This window comes from Berghia stephanieae, chromosome 6 (genome assembly GCF_034508935.2).
Source record: "Berghia stephanieae isolate SIO BIC M18660-M18661 chromosome 6, UCSD_Bste_1.3, whole genome shotgun sequence".
NCBI lineage: Eukaryota > Metazoa > Mollusca > Gastropoda > Nudibranchia > Aeolidiidae > Berghia > Berghia stephanieae.
The window spans coordinates 15,187,211-15,197,210 of NC_088365.1; the positions used below are offsets into that span (position 1 = coordinate 15,187,211).

The window sequence follows — 10,000 nt, forward strand, 5'->3', positions numbered from 1 at the left end:
CGTTCGTTAAATGCTCTCCCCCTGTGACTGTGACAATGATTAACGATGTTTTAGTTCACGCTCATTATCAAGTCTTGTCAACCGCCCCCCCCCCCTTCTTACCCAAGCTGTATAGTCTACGGTCTATACGATATCTTCTTTTCTTTCTTTTTTTTTTTCTTTTTAACCTATGGCGGACGGAGAAAAACAAATTGAAAAAACATCAAATAGCAGCATTGAGTTTTTCAATAATAAATGGGTCACATCGTATCCGTTATTCCCCTTCGCAAAAATTATTCGTACGTAAGTCTAAGCCGTCTGTAAATTTTAGAACTGCCAACTTCAACGAATAAAAAAAAATATTCGGAAGTTTGCAATTAAAAAAATTCTGTGATGGTGGTGACCTTGTTACTTGTTATGATGATGATGGCGATAATGACGCTCTGGGCCCGTTTTTATGAACGTGGACTAGCGCTTAGTCTTTGATTTTAGCCAAGGACTTGAAAAAATCGAATTATATGTGAGCTGACCAAATATTTCCCAGACTAAAATCACGTCACCTTCAGACTAAGTTTGATTAAGTTTTAGTCATTTATTGCTGAGGCCGGACTTTAAGCTTAGTCTGAGACTAGTTACTGTTAAAATATGTTTGGCCATCTTTATAATTAAAGGATAAACGCGATGGAGGCAGATGATAAGTTTAATATGTTTTTAATGAACAGGAACGTCTGCCATGTCGACAGGATAAAAAGAAAAGTGAAAGTAGACTAATCATACCCGGAAATAGGAAGTAACAATACAATAGCAAACAAAGTGAAATGATTCCACATAGACTTCCAATCAAAATAATAATAATGTATTAAGCAAAAGATTAAATCATTATCTTAACACCCCCACTTGATTTAATCTAGCTTTAAAATATAATATATATACCTTTATGTTACACATCATATCCTTTGACATTTAAATTAAAGAAAAGAGAAATGTGATGTGTAATCTATCATTAAAAAAAGGTTATTTAACTGATTTATTTAACTTTAATGAAATGTTGGTTAATCAAGCAACAGACTAATAAAAATAAAAAGGAATAGGACAATGAAAATTTATGTACCTATCTATTACAAATTACAAAATAAAAAAAAATAGTTTATTGATAATCAAGCTTGATTTTCTTCAAGTTAAGAGAGCATAATAAAGAATAATAATGTGAATATAGATTAGAATGAACAATATTATTATTATTCATTTCCCCATTAAAAGATCAAGAAAGTTTGTATTTCTAAATTTGCTAACTGGTTTAGTAAACACATCTGCCAAATTCTTATCAGATGGAACATATATCAATTGCAGCTTATCATCCATCATCTCATTTCTAATAAAATGGAATCTTAAATCAATGTGTTTTGACCTTTGGTGCTGAACCGGGTTCTTTGCTAGTGCCATAGCACCTTGGTTGTCACAATATAGAGTAAATTTGTTGATACCAAAGTCAAACATATCATTCAACAAGGCTTTCAAAAATTTTCCTTCCTGTGTAGCAGCAGCTAAAGCCATATATTCGGCTTCACATGAGGATAAAGCCACCGTTGGCTGTTTCTTTGATTTCCATGAAATCAATGGGCCTTTATCAGATAGTTCGAATCCATAACCAGTAATGCTTTTTCGGTCACTTGAGCTACCCCAGTCTGCATCACAATATCCCAATAGGGATAGTGGCTGGTCTGTCTTCTTAAACAGTAGTTTCTGGTTGATTGTACCCTTCAAATATCTTAAAACATGCTTAGCCATAATCATATGGTATGTATCAGGTTTGGACATGAATTGAGACAGTTTTGTGACTATGTATGAAAGATCAGGTCTAGTGGCCGTCATAATGTATATGAGACCTCCAATTATTTCCCTAAACTTTCTAGTATCTTGATCAGAACATGTTTCATTGTTTACTTTATTTGTATCAATTTCACTAGGTGTATATCTAGGTTTACAGTGTTCAAGTCCAAATCTTTTTATGAACTTTGTAATATAATCTGTCTGTGACATAGAAATCATATCCTGCTGGAATTCAAATTTGATTCCCAAAAACTTAGAAACTCTTCCCAAATCTTTCATTTTAAAGTTAGACTTTAATTTATCCTTTACTTCTTCTATTGCACTCTTACTGTGAGATGCTATCAGTAAATCATCGACCCAAACTATGAGAATAATTCTGACTTCTTTCTTATTTTGTTTATCAAAATAGGTTTTCACATATAGACATGGGTCAGCCAATGACTGAGTAAATCCCTGATCAGATAAATGAGAATGTAGAGTAAGGTTCCAGTTTCGACCACTCTGTTTCAACCCATATAAAGATTTCTTTAATTTGAATACAAGTTTTTCATTTTTGTTATTCTTATGTTTTATCTCAAAACCTTCTGGTTGTTCAATAAATATCTCAGTATCAATAGGAGCATTTAGAAATGCCGCTTTGACATCCATTTGGTCTATGTCCATATCATTTTGTGCTGCTAACTGCAATAATGTTCTGATTGAGGTCATGCGAGCTGTGGGTGAGAATGTTTCTGTATAGTCAATATCAGGCACTTGAGAATATCCCTTTGCCACAAATCTAGCTTTATACTGAATTTGGTCTGATTGATTTTCTTTAATAGCATAGACCCATCTTCCCCCCACTGCTTCCCTGCCTGGAGGTAAAGGAGTTAATTCAAAAGTATCATTCTCATTCAAAGTCTCTATTTCCTCAATCATAGCATTTTGCCATTTCTCAGATGAAACACTAGATATAGCTTCCTTATAGCATTTTGGTATGTCATGAATAGCATAACAATAATGGGTAGTAGCATTCAAATAATGATCAATTTCATCATTAACAACATAGTCCTCTAAATACTTAGGCTTCTTTTTCATTCTTCTTGGGTCTCTTTCACAATTAGTGTTTGTGTCAGTGTCGTCAGTATCTGATTGACTTGGGTTCACACTTTCATCAAGAGTGGGTTCAGGCTCTTGGTATTCAGGGTCACAATCAGCAGTTGGATTTACTGCATTTGGTATTGTGTTTTCTTGTGGTTTGGTTAAAGGAATAAGCATGTAATCATTTTCATCTACAACATCATGAATATTATTATCATCATATTTGAATTTGACTGATTGAGTAAATTTGACAATTCTTACTTTCAAGACATTTTTAGTATCAGGAAAATATACAGCATAAGCTGGACTATTTTTATCAAATCCCAAGAAAATTCCCTTTTTGCTTCTATCATCAAGCTTCCTAGGATTTTGTACAAAAGCATAACAGATGCTTCCAAATGTCTGCAACTCAGACAGATTTGGTTTCAAATTTGTAAAGGCTTCAAAAGGGGTACACTGGAGTCGGTGATTGAAACACCTGTTTCGTATGTAAGCTGCGTAAGTGACGGCACATGTCCATAGCTCTTTCGGTAATTTAGCCGAGATAAGCAGACACCTTGCCATTTCAAATAGGGTTCGAAAGCACCTTTCGGCGGTCCCGTTCTGGTGAGGACTGTGTGGGCAAGATTTTTCATGTTTTATTTTGTTATTTACCAATAAAGTTTCAAACTCTTTTGAAGTAAATTCCCCACCTCCATCACTTCTCACACACTTAACATGTCCATATGGACTCATTTCAGATAAGAATTTTTGAAAAGCATAACATGCATCTGATTTACTTTTTAGGAAATAAACATTAATGAGTCCAGAATAATCGTCAATAATACACATAGCATATTGGAAATTGTCTTTCGATATTGGAGTTATTGGACCCGCAAGATCAATATGAACTTTCTCCAGGATTTTCGTCGAACGTACATCTGGTTGTCGGTTCCTTGATTCAGTCATCTTTCCAAGAAGACAGGTTTCACATCTAAAGCCGTATAATCCATTATCAGAATTTTCATTTGGAACAATTTTCATACCATCAACACATTTTTCTAATTTCATCAGATCTTGCACATTGCAATGACCGAGAATTGTATGCCATTCTTTCAGTGTATGGGTGGCACAACGATTTTTGACCGATGATGAGTATAGATAGTATAAATTTCCTCGTTTCTCCATTTCAAATTTTGTATCGTTATCACAAGTGAGCATAGCACAATGCTTATCAAATGATATCTTTGGAGAAGTTATTCCATTTACAGCGGCCGATATAGAAAAAATATTTTGTTTAAAAGCTGGAATATTTAAAGCATTTTTCAAGCTTACTTCATGTTTGATTCCTTTTGTATCCGTAAGGGTGACAAGGGCATGACCTTGACCTTTGATCATATCATTTATTCTTTGGCCATCTGCCAATTCAATTGCGTGGTTTGACGAGTGAAATGAAGAATCTAACTTAACGAATTTATTAATATCGTTGATTATATGTGCCGAAGCACCACTATCCACGAGCAAGAAGTTAGCACTGTTGATCGGTTGTTGAAGTTGGACAGGATTGTTGACTGCAAAGCTGAAGTGGCGATTTTCAGTTTCTACTGATTTATTGGTATCTATTATAAATTTTGCAGAAGGTTTATTGATATTTCGACAATATGATGTGTCGTGGGTTTTTGATTTGCAGTTGTCACACCATCTTTGTTTTCTTCGACAATCTTTGGTGTTGTGGGTATTTGTCTTACAATTCGCGCACCATTTGGAAGTAGCACCATTTGTATAATTCTGTGGACCACGATAGTGATTTTGTCGTCTCGAAGAGGATGTTTCAGCAGAATGATTTTGTCGTCTCAAAGAGGATGTTTCAGCAGAACGAGTATCGTAGTAATTTGATGGTCGCTGGAATAATGTACCGAAAGAACAGAAGATTCATTGTTAGAGACATTGTCTTCTTGATTTCTTAGACTTTCTTTAAATTCTAGGAATGTTTGTTCACTGTCCCTTTGTGTAGTCACCGTTTTGAATGACTGGTATTGGTTAGGTAATCCTTTAAGCACCATAGCTATCAGAAGTGAATCACTTATTTTCTCACCTGCTTGTATCAGTGAATTTGATGCCGTCTCCGCTCTAATGATGTAATCTGTTATTGATTCATGCGGCTGTTTAATTAGTGTCGTCAACTCGTTATAGAGTGCAATAATGCGTGACTTGCCTTTCGGTCTGTAATGTCTCCGCAGAATGTTGAGAGCAGTAGTACCATTGTTATTGGCCTCTCTCATAATTATTGAGAGGGACCTATCATCTAAACATTGCACTAATTCAGCATATGCTTCTTCGCATCTTTCTGTATCATCTGTTTCATTGTCAAAAACATATTTTAAGCCTCTCAGCTTCATGTATGCTAAGAACTTGGTTTCCCATAATTCGAATTTTCGTTCGTCTCCATCGAAATATATGTTTTTGCTGGTTGCGCTGGGCCCATAACCTGTTAAAATATGTTTGGCCATCTTTATAATTAAAGGATAAACGCGATGGAGGCAGATGATAAGTTTAATATGTTTTTAATGAACAGGAACGTCTGCCATGTCGACAGGATAAAAAGAAAAGTGAAAGTAGACTAATCATACCCGGAAATAGGAAGTAACAATACAATAGCAAACAAAGTGAAATGATTCCACATAGACTTCCAATCAAAATAATAATAATGTATTAAGCAAAAGGTTAAATCATTATCTTAACAGTTACGAGGATACGTAATATCGTCGATAAACTATTTTTAGAAAGAGAGAGCTTCGATTCGGAAGGAAAATACTTCGGTTACGAATGACAGAGGCAAAAGGTGTCCTGCTGGTATTGTCACTACTTTTTAAAAAATGTAAGATATGCTAGACCTTCGAAAGTACAATTTTTTTGTGAGTAAAAACTAGGGAAAAAACCCGGAATCTAATCGGTTAGCAGGTTGCAAATGAACGGAAACTCAAAGTGGAAGGGTTCGCTTCAAAGAACAACCAAAAAAAAAAAAAAAAAACAAACAAACATAAAACAAAACAAAACAAAAACAAACGACTAGAAATTATAGTGGAGACAAAAATTATTCTGTTGGCATGACACTGACTGAAATAATGTGATTCGTCAGAACACATTTTCCGTTGTTTTTTGTTGTTTTTTTTTTTTTAAAGTTCAATTTGTTTGATTTTCACTGACACTTTCATTGGCCTAAATTTATAATTGACAGTCGACCATGGGCATCATTGTTGTCTGATCAGTCGACAGTCAATATCACGTGATTTCATTAATCACGGCAAAAGTAAGTTCAATTATGAAACGGAACGGAGGTGTTGCTAATTTCTTCTTTGGAAATCTTTTGCGTTGAAAATATCAAGGCTGGTGTCTTACTTGTCATTGTGTACTAGAGAGCTTGATGTTACAAGCACAAAATAGCTGAATTAGGCACTGTCCTAACAACGCCCACTTCTCGGCAAGAGCCTCGCTAGTCAGAGACTAGAAAACGTTCATGAAATCCCACTTTTTAGTCACCTGTTCCGCCTCGGCTTAAGGCTAGCAAATCATTTACTAGACTAGTAAATAACTAAATCTAGTCTGCTTACATAAAATTGGGCCCTGGTGGTGGTAGTCGATGTTGTGGTGATAGTAGTTAGTAGTGCTAGTGGTGGTGGTAGCAGTGATGATGCTGTTAATTTTGTTGTTTTTGTGATGGTCGTGATTGAAATGATGATCCCTGATTGAAATGATGATGATGATGATGATGGTGGTGGTGGTGGTGGTAGTTACAAAGCTGATGCATTGGTGATGTTGATAGTGATAATAAGAATAATGTGGTGGGGAAGATAACGACCATAATTTACTTGTAGTGGTGGTGTCAATGATCAAGAAGCTGAAGTGATAACATTGAAGGCAATGCTGACGCTATAGTGTACGCCTGTGATATTGGTATTTAAAATGATTGTTTTCTGGAGTGGTGGTGGCTGACATGATAGTTATGCTTTTGCTAGTGGTGGCAATAGTTGATATGACCATGGTAATGGTAGGTATAATGCTGTGGTAGTGATGTTGATGGGGTGCTGATACGTATGATATTGTGCAAATGATGGTGGAATCGATTCTGATGGTAATGAGGCTGTTGTAAAAGTGCTTGTGGTAGTGATTATTGTCTGTGATGGTGATGGTTTTTAAATTGATGTGGATCGACGTGCACTTATTTTCAGGTCTGATAACCCATTTCCTTATTGGCTCATTGTTGTAATGGAAATCTAAAAAAAAAAAGACGCAAAATACTGTCCATTATACAACAACGTTAATCTAGGCTGAAAAGTGGGTTCGGATGTCAGACCTGCGTATTTCTACACGTCGATGGGGATGATTTGTTAACCTACAACGCAGCACAAATCCCTTTCGAAATGGTATTCTGCCATCCCACTATAATACAATAAGTCGAATGCTTGGCAGGTCTGTATCACTGCGTACATAGACACAAGTTAGTATTAGTAATATCTATTGAGTTACCACATTGAGTGGTGATAAGCCAAATTACACATCTGGAATACAACATTTGCATACAAAGTTGTTTGAATACAGAATTATTGAGAAAAATCGTGTATTTTTTCTTGTAACCATTGTTTAAAATATATAAAGCTTATTATGTATATATTTCCGTGTTTTTATTTTTCAAATTTTAACTAAAGTTAGAAATATATTTTTGGCCAGTAATCTTAGCTTTATCAGACGTTAGAGACGTTTCTAATATTGGTGTTATCTATAGACCCCTACCCAGATCAAAATAACAATCCCAACACCCCTGATAACATAACCCATTGTTCTGAGTTTAAGAACATAGGCAAATTATTGTTCTTAGGCCGAACTGGGCTTTTATGTTCTGTATCATCCTATTTCATCCAGTTTCAACCCGTAGACATTTCAAAGCCCAGCCCGTTGACATTCTAACTTCTCGTCAGGGCAAAAGTGGATACCAAATACTTAATAGTATTAGCTAACGAATGAAGTACTGAAAATATTGAGGACTTGGTATTAGTGTCCTTTATTAATCTTTAATATATTTGACATCGTAAATGTAGATTAGATTACATGCAACGTTGTTCTTTCGGCTTTGGAATTAATTTGCGTGTTGTAAAGCCGCTAAATTCCATACCGTCTATACCATTACCTCGTTCACTGCCACTAACTCATTGAATTCTCCGTGAATTAAATCTACAATTCTGTTATACAGCTCGTCTACTCAAGACGGTACAACTTATAACAAAACTTTCTGAAGTTAAAGGACATGTATCGACATTGTTCAAATAAATGAAAAATGTTGGCTAAATTCAAGCCAATATTGATGGCCCTCACTGAATTATCAAGATTATAATATTTTTAAAAAACTGCTTCTTAAGAGATACGTTGATGTTATTGGGCTGCTTATATTACTATGACTAATATAATATTTTTGACAATTTTAATACTAGTCATTTAAAACAAATAGTTATTGAGTGTTAAACCACTATCATAGATAGAAAACATGTAATAAAGGCACCCCCCCCCCCCCCCCCCCACACACACACACATACACAAAAAAATAATAATTTTTTTTTAAAGAAGAAGAAGAAAAAAAAAATACCCCCCACCACCAAAAAAAGAAAGAAAAGAAAAAAAGAAAAGAATACCTGACGAATCTTCCTCTGTGCCCAACCAACCCAAACTTTCGAGCAGGCATTTGAATAGGATACTTGCCAAAAGGAGAACACGGTAATAGTTCCAAATAAGGAAACGATCACCATTCTGGAAAAAAAATCCCAGAAGAAAACCAAAATAAACAAAAACAACCCCCCCCCCCAAAAAAAAAAAAAAAACAAAAACAAAAAAAACATAAAACAAAAAAAAACACCCCCACACACACACACACAAAACTAACACATACACGCACACACACACACCTACACACATACACTCAACTGATTATTTGACTCACTAACAAAAAATTTAAGACGATACGGATATATCATGTAATTACGTAGAATCGAATCTATCTCAGTACAAACAGAAACAGAATAGTGCCCAGCTGTAGTGTGAAGTACGAATAGTGCAAGCAACACTATTTGTCCTTACGGACGGCAATGGCGGTTGATGCTATTCGACCTTAAGGACGAATAGGGCTACCCTAATATAATAATAATAATAATAATAATAATAATAATAATAATAATAATAATAATAATAATAATAATAATAATAATAATAATAATAATAATAATAATAATAATAATAATTTATCACTTTAACTACCAAGATGACCATAATTAGGTAATTAAATGTTTTCAACGTTTATGAAAGAAAACTCATTCTTCTTTATAACGATTTTCTTGAATTAAAATGTTAAAGATTATTCTTAAAATCAAATTTTAACTTAATCAACCCTAACACCGACTACACCCGTAGTTTACCCGGTTTTCTTTTACCCCATGCCGATTTATTACATTTTTCTGAGACAAATTATAGGCGTAGTATCAAAGCTAATGTTTTTTAGTTTTTGCATGTTAATGTTAATGATAGTTGAATAAATCTTTCTTCGTGCATGCTCATTTTTATTCCATTTTTTTTTCAATTTTGAAAAGTTACAAAAATCTCTAGGATTGAGTGAGTTAATGGCCAGGCTCATCCCCGCATAGAACCAACATGGAAAGATTGACACATAATTAACAAGTCTAACAGCTTAAAACTACTGTGGTACAGGGCTAGCCGTCAAACCTTTTTTTTTCTTTTGTTATGCTTAAATGATTGTACAGTAATAAATACTTGGTATCTTTAGCCTATGACATTATTCTATCGCAAGGTACTTTCTTCTTCTTCTTCTTCTTCTTCTTCTTCTTCTTCTTCTTCTTCTTCTTCTTCTTCTTCTTCTTCTTCTTTCAGCCTACCCAGCAGTTTGCAGGGTTGCCGTAATGAATGCCACATCTCCATGCATCTCCGTTCAGCGCATTCTCTTCCTCCAGGCCCAGTTCTTTCATATCGTTCTTTACCTTATCAAACCATATAGTCTTTGGGCATCCCTTTTTTCCTCTTTCCCGCTATTTGTAAGTCCAATACTTTCCTTCCCACGTACTCCCTCTCTCGT

General features: G+C 34.9%; 1 protein-coding gene across 5 annotated transcripts in view; it reads right to left on the reverse strand.

Annotated features, from left to right (window-relative positions):
- The window catches only part of LOC144974558 (macrophage mannose receptor 1-like), a 77,678-nt gene that overhangs the window by 15,459 nt on the left and 52,219 nt on the right, over positions 1–10,000 (reverse strand). The gene's annotated exons all lie outside the window — the stretch shown is intronic.